This window comes from Lepidochelys kempii, chromosome 3 (genome assembly GCF_965140285.1).
Source record: "Lepidochelys kempii isolate rLepKem1 chromosome 3, rLepKem1.hap1, whole genome shotgun sequence".
In the NCBI taxonomy this organism is placed as follows: Eukaryota; Metazoa; Chordata; order Testudines; family Cheloniidae; genus Lepidochelys; species Lepidochelys kempii.
The window spans coordinates 130,894,255-130,910,061 of NC_136382.1; the positions used below are offsets into that span (position 1 = coordinate 130,894,255).

A 15,807-nucleotide genomic window follows, 5' to 3' on the forward strand; every position below is an offset into this window, starting at 1 on the left:
CAACAGAGGCAGCAAGAGTATAGTGGGGATAAGAGGAGTTAAGATTCAAGAGCGCAATTCTATCGTGTGGCCAAGGAAGAGCAACACAGTTGACAATTCCATACTCTGGTCACCAGAGAATCATGGTACTTCTGGCCTCACTTGCAGTCATTTTTGTATTTAGGATGATAATGCCATCTCTGAGATTCGGCATAAATCAACCCACATCCCGCATGGTACGCATGGTAAACAAAAGAAAATACACAACAAATAAATTAAATAGGACAAACTACCTTGTGTGGAGAGTCTTCATCTCTCAGTAGGTCATCTTGACCCATCATTGCCATCCTCCTCTAATTCTAGGTTTCTAATGCATATCCCTCTTGCTCTTTGGTCTATTCATTCTTATCAGAAATTGTTTGTAACTGTGACATACCAGGGTACAATCCAGAATAATGAGCAGCTGTGTCACCCCTGCAACCTTGGCTGCCTTACAATGCCTTGCTGAAGTAGCTCCCACATGCGCCGCTCACAAACAGCCTTCCATCGTGCAAGCCACACTCTGAGTAAAACTGGAGCCTGCCAGCCACCTTTGGGTTATACTTTTCCTCTCACCAGGCTTGGTTATACTGCAAGGTGACCCTGACACACCCCCAATCCCATATTTTCCCCCAGAAACGTATCTCCTGTACTGCCCAGCCTGCTTGTTATCTGGTTTCAAGGTTTGGTAGTCTACAGGGTCGAAAACTGCTGCCTTTTTCCTTGACAAAGACGATTGGCCCACCAGCCAGCAAGGGTGGATGATGAATCCTCTGGCTGGTTTTCCTGGAAGTATTCATGCAGCACAGGCAGATTGGGTTCTGACATGGCATAAATCCATCTGAACTTTATTTTTGCTCCAGGCTGCAGCTCTATGGGGTAGTCCCAGTGCAGAGGGAGGTTTTCCCCATGTTCTTCTTTTCAGACCCTTCAGCATATTCATGATATTTAAGGGGGATTCTGATGTAGGTTCAGAGGGTGTCCCTGCCTGGGTGATCACCTTCCCCTGAGCCCTCCAGGACCTGGGTGTTGGGCCATCATCAGTTTGCTCCTGACAATACTGGTGACAGAATTTTGAAGGGAAACTGACCTCCTGTTCTTGCCACTGAATGAGGGGATTTTGAAGGGTGATCTAGGAGATGCTCAGAATCAGAGGGAAGTGTGGGGATTGAACTGCATTTGAAACATAGTATTTCTCAGTGCCCCTGAATAACTGTTTCCTGGGGGACTGTCTCCTTGATCACTGGACCCGAAGACAGAGGGGAGCAGTCCACAGTTTTTATTAGGTGCTGAGTGGCCTTGCATTGCAAAGTAAGTTGCCAGGCCTGGGCTGCCACTGCATCTATGAAATTGTTGGCTCATTCTGAATTGATGAGAGCCAGCTGTGTGGAAATCCATGGGGGCCTCTCAGGGATGCACAGCCAGATATGCACCTGCAAATATAAAACTCCCAAACAGAGCAGGGTGCATGTCCCAGTCAGGACTAAGGTGTGGGGAAATTCTCAGAGCCCAGGCCGGTCCCCCTTACCAAACCTGAGTCAACTTGTTTCCCAGGTCCCGTGGGGCTCGTGCAGGATAGGCAGAAACGGCATGACCGGGTTTGCTTCAATAGAAGCATTGGTGGTGCAACAGCATTGTTTTCTTTGGCGGTGAGCTGTCAATGAGCCAGATTCACCTGCATCAGTTGCGTGGATGGAATGGGCACCCATGCAATAGTGGTCAGACACAGGGGCTGCAGGGAACTTCTCTTTTCCTTCCTCTATTCCTGTAACTGATTATCTATGTGGATGGCAAGGTTGATGAAGACATCCAGACCCATGGGTGTCTCCACACAGGCCAGTTCATCTTTGATTTCCTCCTACAGACCCCACCGGAACTGATACCACTGCATCACCTTGTTCCTTGCTGTGTCTGCAGGGAGATGGCAGAAAAGCACTGCCTAGGAAGCAATGATACCCTGCCCCTGCCAGAGTTTCCTTACAGCAGCCTCGGCCAAGCGGGCACAATGCAGGTCATCAAACATTGTGGATATAGATTGGAGGAAGGCATTCAAATTTGAAGGCACTAGGCTGTTAATATACAGCAAGAGGGAGGCCCAGTGCAACAAGGGCCATCAGCAGGCTGATTATCAAACCCACCTTGGCTGGGTCAGAAGCCTAAATTTGGGCATGCAACATGAATAGGAGGCAGGATTGGTTCATGAAGCCCCAGAACCACTAGCAACTCCCACTGAATGGTTCTGGCAGAGGTGTTGCAGATCCCCGTTCAGGACAGGGCACGGTGGGTTGTATCTGGAATACAACATTCTCCACTCAATGCTGGTTTACTCGATCCAACAGCAAACGGTTCTCTGAGCTTAGCTGCATGACTTGGGCCTGCAGTGCTTGGTTATCGGCCTGGAGGCGGACAGTCCATTTGGGCAAATCCAGTACCTCTGGAGGCAGCAGTTGGGCTGCTAGTACCATACCTCTCACCCTGGGCCCACCCTCTTGAGGATTACTGTGTGGTCCGTACAAACTGTCAGGGTCAGGATGCAGGTGGCCATGCCTAGAGGTTAGTGTTAGGATAGGGGGCCGGGTCCTCACGCCAGGCAGGGTTCTGAACCAGGAGGTCAGAAGTTGAGGTCAGGGACCTAGAGTCAGATTGCAGGAATCAGGCCAAGTCAGGACACCAGGGAGGCTGGGGCAGGAGGCAAGAGCAGGTAGCGCTGAGTGAGCAGTCCGAAGCGGTGTGGAGCCCAGTTATATAGACAAATTCCTATTCCTCCCTGTGGCTTAAGTAAGGGGAGCAGACCAACCAGGAACTCTGGTGTTCCGCCAATCAGGGCCCAGGGTGGAGCCTATTGTCTGAGCTGGGCTTCAAGGAGCCCTGGTTCTAGGTGATACCAGGAAGCTGTTGGGTGGAGGATTAGAGTTTGATGCCCCCACCCTCCTCCAGGAAGCCTGTAGACCCAGGTTTGAGACTCCTGGGGTCATGACAGGTGGGTTTCCATAAACAATGACACTCTCTAAATAAGAGGATTCATTGACTAGGGCCGCCAGGAATAAGAAGTGCAAACAATCCTAGGCATGCTCACTTTACACTTACAGCAAATGAACAAAACAACAGTTCCTAATCCAGCCCCAGGGCCAGACCACTACAGGGGTGAGTCTAAAGGTAACTGTAGTTGTAACCTCACCTCAGCATTCTGCTGCCTTCTCTCTGCAACTACTGCTGGCCTCTTGTCAGCAACAGGGAAAGTCTCTGTCCACCTCTCAGGTTGCCTGATATCAGGGTACTATAAAGAGAATTGGAAAATATCTTTATCCTTGAAAATTGTCCATTCTATATCTGTATTCAAAAAGTAAGATGCATGTGTCTGGAATCTGGAATGTGCAGAAGAGCAAAGAAGCTGCTGGTCACACTCAAACAATACAATTAGTGTGACATACCATTAGACAGAAGCTATCGTGCACATATGTCAATAAACATATTTTACATTAAACCAGTAACACAATTAGGAAGGTTAGGGACGAGTTAAATCACCTTGATTAAGAGGCAATGCATTCCCTGTATCAAAAGGAACTCCTTTGATCACAAAAGAGACAGTGGTGATTAAAGCAAGCAAATGTCCTGTGGAAGTGTTTGAAGCAAACTGCAGACTCTTGATCAAAGCCTAGGTAATTTAATTATTTGTCTTCCTGACTGAAGTCCTTTGATGTGACACTGACTAACAGTATATGGGGATGTTTTATGTTCCTGATCAGCCTAATCTGAAAACCCAATGCCCAAAAGGGATTGTCCTATTACCAAAATAGAGCTCCTTAAGAGAAAAGTGAAAGCAGAAGCTTAAAGAAGAGCCTTGTCCACAGAGCAACAGTCTTTTGGTATAACCATGCCAGATAATCACGTTCTAACTTGGCCAAATGGGTCTGTAGAGCAACACTGTTTGATACTAGCCTGTTTCAAAAGTGTTGTATCTCTGTCTGTCAACCCTATGTGTACTGCATTATGGCAATTCTTAACAGCTATCCTAGAGTTCGTCATCCACTGATGCTCAGAGCAGGGGATCCTGGCAATTTTCCAATATGGTTCCTCCCCACGATGCATTGCACTCTGGAGATTTTGCACCAGTTTGAGAATCCCCTGGGTGATGTTGCACACTGATAGGCATTGTGAGAATTTTCTAGGTAGAGGCCTCTAAACTAGGAGTTTTCGCCTCTTCCTTCATAAAACACATAGAACAAAGTATTTGGAGGAACAGATGTGCACAAATGCTGGTGATAGCTGGATAAATATGAGAAAAGTACAAATCCACAGACCCACCTAGTCTCTGGCTTTGAAGACCTTTTAGTCAGATTCTGGCTTTCCAGTTCTGTCTCCTGCTCTCTTGGCTGTACTCTGCCATGTCTGGCTGCCTCACTGCCAAATTAAAAAACAAAAACAACAAATCTGTGCCTCATACCTACACAAGGGCTCTGCTCTTCCAAGCGCTGCAAGGCAGGCAAGAGGCCCATCTGAGATCAAAAAGAAACAAGGAAAGCCCCATGCCTTTAGGGGTCTCTCTGCCTGCCAGCTCCTCCCCATCACTGTGGAGCTCGTGTGGCAGAGCAGCAGCTGGAAAACTCTGCACAGCACGGCCTGGCCAGCAGCGGCCCCTCCTCTCCCTGACGAGCTGTGATCTCAGAAGGGAAGGAGGCCAGGCTGTTGTGCAGAGGAGCCTGATCCCCATGTGGTACCAGATGGCACTGTGATTCTATGTATTATGGAGGTGGGAGAGGACGGATTGATTTTTGTAAGAGTGGAATAAATTTTGAAAAGGGGAATTGATTTGGAGGAGGCACTGAATTTTGGGTGGGCTAAGAAACTTGAATTTATGTTCTGAGGTGTGTGATGGGCAGCGCTTACGGGCACTGCCACTTAGTGGTCAGAGGGCGAAGGGAGACCTAGTACCATCACCAGCGTCCATCACTGGCCCCGGTCACATCCGTGGCAGTCTGCCTTTCGGTGTGTGTGTGTTGACCCAACCTCCAATCTGTTCTCCAAGTAGCTGTATCCCCCTCTGGGATAACAGTCTGAAGGAAGATATCAGGCCCCATGCTCTCCCAAAGGTGGGCAGGAGGAGGACCTTCCCTCTGTTTACCAACCCCTGCAGGTGTTCAGCCCCATCCATGGGCTTTGCAAAGTCTTTACCCTCTCTGTATTTCCCCGGGGTGAGTTTGGAAGAGAGGGTTTTTGTGCTCTCCATATGAAGATGATTGGTATGAGAGTCCAGGTCCTCTCACTCCAATGGGTTCCAGCCCAGAGCTCTGTAAGAAGCAACAATGTCCAGCACCTGGAAGTGCCTAAAGGATCCCCCCCATGTAACATCTTACCACTTGCTACCCCACCAAAGTCTTACAGTTTGACACAGTAGCAAAGTGTAACGGGGTGGCACCCACCTCTCGTGAGTGCCCCGGTCGAGTGTGTGTGCCTGCAGCTCTCTCAGTTTGTGGTGACCCCTGTTCGTGGTTTCTCAGGCAGGTTTTCAATGACTCAGCCGTCCAGCTGAGTCTCACACACAGAGTCTGTATTTGAAACTGTACAGACCCCTTCCAGGGTATATAGTCCAACAGGAGCCAATCCCAGTACTCCTCTGTTGGTATCTCTGTAGCCCTCCCCAGCCTCAGTCTTTAAATAGTCCTGGCCCTACTATGGGGCTGTATCTCCAGGGCTTCCTCCCTGGAGACACTGTCTTCCTGCAGACCTCCATGGGCTCAGTCCTTAATCAGTCCCACAGCCCGTTCTGGGCAAGCCATCAAATAGTCTCTGACCCTGGTATGGGGGCCATACCCCCAGGACTTCCTCCCTGGAGATTCTTCACCGTTTCTGGACCCACCTCTCCAGCTGGCCACTTAACAGTTCAGTTTCTCTTCCAGGGATGTATCTCAGTTCAATATTCAGGCCAATTCTGTAGTGGTAGGGGAGGGACTGGGCGCGCTCACTACTCCAGGTCCCAGACCAGGGACCCTATGAATAGCAGCCGCCTACTGCATCTCTTTAACTAAACTGTGTTTCTGTTCCCTGAGCCACTTCCCTGCAGCTCCAGCACATTCTCAAATGCTTCACCCTTACCATAGGGCTGAAGTCTTGTACAGTCCCAGCAGCTCCCTCTTGCTCCTCCAATCCCTGCCAGCAATTGATCTGTCCATGGTCCTGCTGCTCCTTCAGCCAGCCAGCCAGCCAGCCAGGAACACAGTCCTCACTCCTCCAGCTCCAGGCAACAACTAACTCTCTCTAGTACTGCAGCTCGTTTTATATGGCCCTGTTGGGTCCTGATTGGCTACTCCCCGCAGCTTCTTTCTAATTGACTGCTTCCCCCACAGCCACTCCAGGCACTCTGGAGGACTTCTGTACTGCTCCTTTCTGGGACAGGGTGTAGTGGGACTCTGAGACCTCCAGCAGGGGGTCTTTGGGCCTATTCCACCCCATCACAAAAGGAAAAGGAGAATAACTGAATCTTCAGCCCCTCTGGGCTCAGCAGGCAGGCTCTTTCCCCTGGGAAAGGTTTCTATAGCATCCTTCTTCAGAAGCTCCCAGAGTAGGTCTCACTACCTTCCCTGTCTGGCTCTCTTTTAAACTTCATCTCCAGCTGCACACTGCAGGTGGGGATAGGTGGGGCTGCCTGGGCCCAGAGCTGCTCCTTAACTGGAACCATTCTGGTGTGGAGTTTATTCACCCCACCACAAGGTGGCATATTGATTTTTATGAGGTGGCAAAGAATTGATATGTGGGAGGAAATTTGTTTTGCTGGAGGAGAAGAGATCTGACTCTGTGTGTGGTGGTGGCAGGGGGAGGTTGAATACTTGATGGATTGTGGGAAGGGGGATTTGCAGAGAGGAAGAGAAGGAGTTGTGCAAGGACAGTGTCTTACTTGTGAGGAGCTAATCTCAACTTGTCTCTCCCTTGTAGTGGCACACCAAAGGGTTCATTTCAGCAGAGGGAGGAAGGACAGACACCAAGAGGGAAGAAGTGAAGCAGAGGAGGAAAGAGCAAGAGCCAGAGTTGTGATGGTAGAGCTAATAAATGGTATTCAATATTAATGTAAATGTTTTTCAAATTTATCCTCCATCTTTGATGGGCCGGTGTTGGTAGATGTGGGAGGATCCTGTTGCAGAAATCCCTTTGGTGCTACATCTCCCAAATATCCTGTGAAGAGATGAAAATTTGCACCAGAGTCTATTGTACTCCTTGGTGAACTGGGAATATTCTGCAAAGAAGAATCACACTGAACGGCTGACTAACTTGCAGATGACCAGGGCTGCCTTTAACTTTCTCTGTCTAGCCCAACATTTCATCAGCAGTCTGTCCATTTGTGAGCTGCAGGCCTGTAGAGAAGGGAATTATTATTACTTAATGGATTCTGCCTCTAAACTTTGAATACCACTCCCTGACAGGTTCTGAAGTCCTGTCACAAAGAAATCTCTGAGGAATGTATCTTCATCTGTTTCTTTGGCAAGTACTTTCTTCCATTTGCATAGTATTTTATAAAAAGCAAGTGGAGACTCCTGTGCATGTGTCAGCTGCACTTTCCTTCTCTGGGCAGAGTTGAGCTCTCATTACACACACTGGGGTTTTAGAGTGTCATTACATGTACTGCATTACATTTATTTTTAGAATGATAAAATGCACCCTATCCAAGTTGCCTCAGAAAGCATATGCATAATGTAGTAAGAATACGTGTACAAATGTATCTCTTATGAAAGGCAAAAAGAAAGAAGGACAAGCTCTCAGACCAAGTACTTCCCCCTCGCAACCAGCTTACCCAACCTCCCTGAGGCAAATGCCTGAAAAAAGAGAGGGGCCTTGAGCTGAGTCCTAACTGTCAAAACCATGGCCACTGCCTGATCAGCTAAAGGAACACATTTCAGAGTTCCAGGCTGTCTACTAAGAATGCCCTTCCTCTGTCCCTGATATTTAAATGTGGGGATGGGCATGCGCACCCCAGTTCATCTCTACTTCCATGGTGGTTCACAAGGAGAAAGGTGATCTCTGAGTTAGCCAAAAATTGATACTTGAAATACACCCAGAATTAATAGGAAGCTACTGCAACCGCTGAAAAGACTGGTGTAATATATGCCCATCAACTACCATAACCTAAGAGGCTGGTGTGACATAACAGAGAGTCAATCCAGACTAATAAGCAGCTGTGTCACCCCTGCAACCTTCATAGAATCATTGAATATCAGGGTTGGAAGGGACCTCAGGAGGTCATCTAGTCTAACGCCCTGCTCAACCTTGGCTGCCTCACAATGCTTTGCTGAAGTAGCTCCCACCAGGCACACTCATAAACAGCCTTCCACCATGCAAGACACACACACACACTCACTCAGGGTGTGACTTGCAACTGCCAGCCACAAATGGGTTATACTCTGGATCTCACCAGGCTTGGTTATACTGCAGGGTGACCCCAACACCCCACCCCAATCCCAGATTTTCACCCAGAAACATATCTCCTGTATTGCCCTGGACAGTACAGATTATATTAAGTCTGTTATTCCTTTAAGATAATAATATGCACACAACTTGTCACAGAGTTACTCAAACACTTCAATTTAAACACACTGGATTAGATAAAACAAGTTTATTGACTACAAAGAGATAGATTTTAAGTGAGTACAGGTAATGAGGCATAAAAGTCAGAAATGGTTACAAGAAAAATATAGACAAGACATTTATTATTACCTAACTTAAACTATATCAGATTCAAGCAAAGTTTTTCACCACTTGCTTTCAGCAACCTTACTGACCAAAGCCTATAGGTCAGGACCCATTCTCCCTGAGTCCAACAAATGCTTCCTTTGTTGCTTCAGGTGTAGCGAATGTGATGGGCAGGAAGAGGGACGGGGTACCTTGGGGATGTTTGTCCCTCCTTTTAATAGTTTCAGTCCCCCGCTTGAAAAACATTTCCAGCTGGGTACCAGGAGACAGTCTATGGGGAAGGATGTTCCCTGCTGCTTTTTTCTGACCTCTTTGAGCTTTCTTTGTTTCCCTCTCTGCTTGATTACTGTGCTTACTGCTTAAATGATAATTAAGTGAAGCACACATTCCTTTGTTTAGGACTGACCTGTCTGCCAAATTCTGTTTGGGCAGAGCTGTGGGGTTTGAAACATGTGTTAATAACACCATACAGTGGAATCATATAGCTTTGCATACAATGTTGCCACACAAATTTTACCAGGACAATACTGACCAGAAAATTATGAGTTTTCAAATGATACCTTACAAGGCATACTGTGTACAAAGATCATTACAGTCGTGTGTAGGGGGTTTGGATACAGGGGTGTTTTCTGTCACAGTAATATATGCCCATCAACTACCATGACCTAAGAGGTTGGACAGCCATATTCTGCATCAGCAGTAGTTCCTGAGTGGTGTTAAGGTGTAGCCTAAAGTACAGTGCAAAGCAGTAACCTGGTCTAGAAGTCACATATTCATGGGTCACTGTGGAGAGGCCAAATCCAAAAGAATAGGATGCAAATGACTAACCAGATGTTGATGGGGAAAAAAAGCTTTTGGTCTCTGATGCTAGTTGGAATCCAAGAAGCAATCAGAGATCCAAGAGTACCCTTGAGTAAATTGCAAACCTCTTAGACAAAGAATGCACAAGAACATTCAATAATAGCAGCAAAAATCTGTCACATCTTCAGAATCATCCCTCAGGACACTAGCATCAGAGTTGGGTGAGAAATGGTTTTTCTGTCCCATAAAAATTTTCACGATTTCAAAAAATGTCCTGTTCTGCATGGGGATGAAACCAAGACTGTTTGAAATTTTTAATGAAAAGCCAGAAAGAGAGAGAGAGAGTTAGAGACAGTGTCAGTCAGTCTCTGGCTTCCTTTCTCAATCTCTCCTGTTGGAGCTAGCCCACTTTGTATAATCAAGAAATATTCACTGAGCCAAATTAGGAGACACTGACTTGATAGCCTGGTGGTTAGAGCACTCCGCTGGAATGTAGAAGACATGGGTTCAAGAGGGCCTGTGTCTCAGGCTTCTTGGCCATATTCATTATGGCCCATTGGGTGAGGGTAGGGTCTCCGATAAGTATGGCATGCAGCTCTTTGTAAAAGAGGCAAATCTGCAGATCAGCATCAGATTGACTGCTTGCCTCTCTGGCCTTATGGTATGCCTGACACAGTTCCCTCGCTTTCATGTCGCATATACCCATTCCCCTGCATTCCCCTGTGCAATCTGGCCATAAATGTCCATATTTCAATGGCTGGTCCGTAGCTGTGCTTGCACAGCTTCTTCTCCCGCAGGCATAGGAGATCCAATATCTCTGGATATCTCTAGCCCACAAAAGCTTATGCCCAAATAAATTTGTTAGTCTCTAAGGTGCCACAAGGACTCCTTGTTGTTTTTGCTGATACAGACTAACACAGCTACCACTCTCAAATTTCTCAATTTATGAGTTGTAAGAATTTATTTTTAACATGGGCAAAGCATATTTTCCCCCTAACTTTGTTCTAGGAAACAGGTAACTGCCTTTGCTGAAATTCAAAGGGAAAAAAAAAGCCTGAGGCAGACATTTGGCATGGAAAATTTCAGCCCAACTGTTTAAAGTTTAGCAAAATTATAAGCCACTAGAAACAGGATCTTCTAATGGCAAGTGTTAGCTAACCTTAACTAGAGGCATTGCAACCAGCACTGCTCATAACAACAGAGATTCATTGTGAAGGGTGCTTTTTAAATGAAGGTGCAGTTGCACTCTGGCTAGGAAAGATTATAATGTACTAAACTATTTGTGTTTTTAAGGGGACCTACAAATACAAAAATAATAATTTTCTCCCATTGTTTCTTTATGATGCAAAGAGAAGGCATGAAAGGTTCAGATTTAATTTTTTCCCATTTATTTTGAGTCTTAGAAATATTGGGAATGTTGAGTCTAGTCTTCCCCAGTGAGTCCATTAACAACAATAGTGATCTCATGTGTGTATTGGGAGCTTTTCATAGAATATCAGGGTTGGAAGGGACCTCAGGAGTCATCTAGTCCAACCCCCTGCTCAAAGCAGGACCGATCCCCGACTAAATCATCCCAGCCAGGGCTTTGTCAAGCCTGATCTTAGAAACTTCTAGGGAAGGAGATTCCACCAACTCCCTAGGTAACGCATTCCAGAGTTTCAACACCCTTGTCGTGAAAAAGTTTTTCCTAATATCCAACCTAAATCTCCCCCACTGCAACTTGAGACCATTACTCCTTGTTCTGTCATCTGCTACCACTGAGAACAGTCTAGAGCCATCCTCTTTGGAACCCCCTTTCAGGTAGTTGAAAGCAGCTATCAAATCCCCCCTCATTCTTCTCTTCTAAAGACTAAACATCCCCAGTTCCCTCAGCCTCTCCTCATAACTCATGTGTTCCAGTCCCCTAATAATTTTTGTTGCCCTCCGCTGGACTCTTTCCAATTTTTCCACATCCTTCTTGTAGTGTGGGGCCCAAAACTGGACACAGTACTCCAGATGAGGCCTCACCAATGTCGAATAGAGGGGAACGATCACATCCCTCGATCTGCTGGCAATGCCCCTACTTATACATCCCAAAATGCCATTGGCCTTCTTGGCAACAAGGGCACACTGTTGACTCATATACAGCTTCTCGTCCACTGTAACCCCTAGGTCCTTTTCTGCAGAACTGCTGCCGAGACCTTAACTTTCTCAGACCTTAACTAAAAGTGGGAGGTAGTAAATCTTTAAGGAACAGATCTTTTCTTCCAACTGTTTACTGAACATTTGAATTAAACAGATTACTCACAGCAATGCAAAACAGAGTTTCAAACAGTTTGAATAAGTCACTTTCCCTTTCAATAATCAGATTTCATTTCTTGATATCTGATGTAATGATTTCACTAATTCTCCAGATGCATAGAATCTTCTAGCAAAAACATTATCAATAGCTCCTAGATTCTAATGTAAAATTCATGTATGCAAAAAAAAAAAACAGATAAAAAAACTATTCAGGCCTTCATACAGCATAAAAAAGCAAAACAAAAAAGTTGGGGGGACACAAATATTTAGGGAGAGAAAGGGAAAAGAGAAAATATGTGGGGAGATGGGATGAACATAAGAACAGCCATACTGCATCAGACCAATGGTCTATCTAGGCAAGTATCCTGTTTTCCAAGTATCCTGTTTTCCATTGACATGTGGCCAATGCCGGGTGCTTCATACGGAATGAACAGAACAGGGCAATCATTGAGTGATCCATCCTTTGTCAAACACTCCCCGCTTCTGTCCGTCAGAGACTCGGGATACTCTCAGCATGGGGTTGCACCCCTGACCATCTACACTAATAGCCATTGATGGACCTATCCTCCATGAATTTATCTAGTACTTTGTTGAATCTTGTTATAGTTTTGGCTTTTACAATATCCCCTAGCAACAAGTTCCACAGGTTGACTATGCGTTGTGTGAAGAAATACTTCCTTTTGTTTGTTTTAAACCTGCTGCCTATTAATTTGATTGGGTTATCCCTAGTTCTTATGTTACGTGACGGATAATGGGGAGGGAGGATTGGGATCGTGTCAGACAAGGGAGTAGGTGTAAAAGGAAAACGGGTGTGGGGGAGTAGGTTAAATTTAGGGGGTAAAGAGTAGAATTCTGCATGTGTGTGAGAAGAGGCAGCAAAGGGTGGCACATTGCAGTCAATAATCATGTGCATGTGTCCTTTCATTTTGTTCATGTCAACTATACAAACCAGGCCTCCTTTCTTCCTCTCTTGGAGCATGACCTCTTGGTGGCAGTGAGCATGATATGATGGAGGGTTCAACACAGGAGTTATATCATCTTTCTCCATTTTGTGACTCGTAATTTATGCCTGAGGAAATGTAGCAGGTTGATTTCCACTCTGCCCATGAGCACAGTATATAATAAATAGCCAGGTATATTTCTGCAATGATTATGGACCTGATTTTCCTTTTGCTTACACTGGTTTTCAGTTGGAATTGATGGCATTATTCCTATTTTATACTGCTGAGAGAAGAGAATCAGGCCCTATGCCTTCTTACCAGCTCTGCTGGTGTAGAATTGTAGTCAGAGTCATGACCAGAACCAACAGAGATTTGGTCTGGAAAACTTGGTAAAATTGATGGTGATTGATGAATGTTGTGAACTGTAACAGGGTTCACTCATCACAGGAGCTCCTCCTTGTGACCAGACATAGCATAGCAGCTGTCTCCTCTGCTGATGGTCCCTCCATTGCTGCAGTGGTCTCTTTCCCTGCAACTTGGCCCTCTAATCCCTTACACATTAGTCCACCCCTTCCCAGGTAACAGGGAGTCTGACCCAGCTACAGTCCAATGACCTTACAGCAGATCTTCCACCTGTCTCTAGGCTCTGTGGTCCTTACACCCCTTTCCTTAGGGGATTTCAACCCACCTTCCTACATAGCTGGTAGGGGAGCCCAGTCCCATCCTCTACTCTGGGATCCAGTCCAGAGACACTGTAGCTGACTATCAAGGTCTACACCCTCAGACTCCTTGTTACCTCCCTAGACTGCTTCCTACCTTTTCTACCCCCAGAAAGTGACCACAGACCCTCTCCCTCCAGCTCTTTCTGCTGCAAAGTTCCTGGCTTTATTATTGCCACCTAGCCCCTCCCCAGCTGGGCTTCATTATCAATTACACCTGGACCTTGTGTGTATATGTGTGTGCTCTCTTTCTCTCTCTCAGGTGCTGCCAGATATGTTAATTCACCTCTCAGGCTCACATTCGCTCCTTCAGGGCCTGTGTGGGGAACACACCCCATCACAATGACCAATTGCTTATTTTGTTATTGGTGCCAAACTCTATAGTTTGCCCATGTCTGGATTAACCAAAGACAGGTGCAGTTCACCTCAGAGAAAAGCATAAACCTCCCCTGTAGTGCATCTCACTGCACAATGCAATACTGGGTTGAAATTCACCTATTCTGTCTTTGTATCTTATTTAAAAGGATATAATAGTGCCCCTCCCCTCTCCCCACCTACCCATTCCCATAGATTCTCCCTCATTTAATGAGCTCTGGGAAAGAGTCTGTCAGGCAGAACAGATCAAATTCATAACTGGTGCAGTACTGTAGTCACAGTTATGCCCGTGATGAACCAGGCTCATCTGTGTCAGCCTTGCATGCCAGCTGGTAAAAATAAATCACCCAATTAAGAGAGAGTGAGCAGTGTAGGAGTGAATAATTTCAGTAATACACAAAAATTAATGGGCCTGAAAGAAATAGACATAATTTTGTGAGAGGATTTAAAATAAAGTATTGTCACACACACACACACACCCAGTTCTTAGTAGCTTTGTCAGTCTTCACTTAGACTTCTTTTGTTGCCTCACAAAAAAAGAAAATAGCACTTCAAAGTGCTAATGGAATTTTTTCCCACCTAATAAGTGTCTGATAAAGCCTTGAGTGAGAACCGTTTGCCTCTTCAAAATGATAGTTGAAGGGGGCAGTTAGCACTGCTTCTCTGCAATTCAATTCTATGTTTGTTAGTCTTGCAACAACTAGCTTCTGACTCTTAGCAGTGCAAGCTCAATTTACAGTAGCAGCCTTGCAGAATCTGATTACTGAAAGCTAACTGGTGAAATTAGAGCTATAGGCTTTAAAGGTATTTGTCTTATTATCCCAGTGACACTGAACCAGGGCTGGCTCTACAGTTTTTGCTGCCCCAAGCAGTGAAAAAAACTGCCGCTCTGGATGGCAAAGGGGAGAAGCTGCCGCCGAATTGCCGCCATGGCAGAAACACTGCCGCCCCTTTCTAACTGCCGCCCTAAGCACCTGCTTGGAACGCTGGTGCCTGGAGCCGGCCCTCAACTGAACAGACCTTTCTCTTTGGAGAGATCTGTGGTGGGGTCAGCTTTTACGGGGGTGCTCTCCTGGTTGTGCTGAGGTCATCTGAGTTGGAATTTATGAAAGTTCTTACTCTGCACATAAATTAAATGGCAGAAATGAAGTGCTACCGAAATGTAACAGACAGGAGAAGTGAGGATGATTGGTGCTCACAGTATGTGCAGTGTTTCAGATTCTCCAGCCATCTGATCTCTGCCTTGATGCGCTTCAGAGGGGGAGCAAATGATATTTTAAAACAAAACTAATTCTCTATTTATTTTATGTGACATGTGTATAAAGCACATTTTAAACATATATAGCAGTTTCTACGTAGCATTATATTCAATTTATTAAAACAGGGATAATTTTTCTCTCTTCCTCCCCCAGCCCCCAAAATAAGTTATGCATAATTTTTTTTTATTTTACAAAAGCAAGTCTACATACCAGGCAAAGCTTTAAAATAGTAATATTACAAATATTTAAAGTTTCAACATGCATCATACAGCAAGAATAATTGTTGAAAATAATGTTTTGGCATGAGTGCATATAACATCAGATTCTGACCTGAAATGAACCTGAGACAGAAATGTAACCAAGGCCATTTAAATTATAGTCTCTCAGTCAGAGAAGAAAATGCAAATTCCTTTTTCTTCTTCCTCTGTCAGGAAGACATGACAAGACCCTTCTGAAGCCTAGTCTAAACTACAAAGTTAAGTCTATGGAAGCTGCCTTACGTCAACATAGTTATACATGTGTCTACACTTAAATTTGTCTCCCACTGATGTGAGTGCCCCATTAGAGTGACACAATAACACCACCTCCCCAAGCAGCGTTGAGCCATGGTCAATGTACTGAGGTCAATGCATTGTGAATATAGACACTGTGTTACCTATGTCAACTCTTCTCCAGCAGCTCTCCCACAATGCCCAACAATGACTGCTCTGGTCACAACCGAGAACTCCAGTGCCC

The 15,807-nt window shown here is 45.6% G+C and overlaps 1 long non-coding RNA gene across 1 annotated transcript in view; it reads right to left on the reverse strand.

The window, feature by feature from the left end:
• The window catches only part of LOC140909223 (uncharacterized), a 34,070-nt gene that overhangs the window by 5,809 nt on the left and 12,454 nt on the right, over positions 1-15,807 (reverse strand). The window contains exon 2 of the long non-coding RNA XR_012158139.2: positions 3,197-3,295. This is a non-coding gene — a long non-coding RNA (uncharacterized LOC140909223). The remainder of the gene's footprint in view (positions 1-3,196; positions 3,296-15,807) is intronic.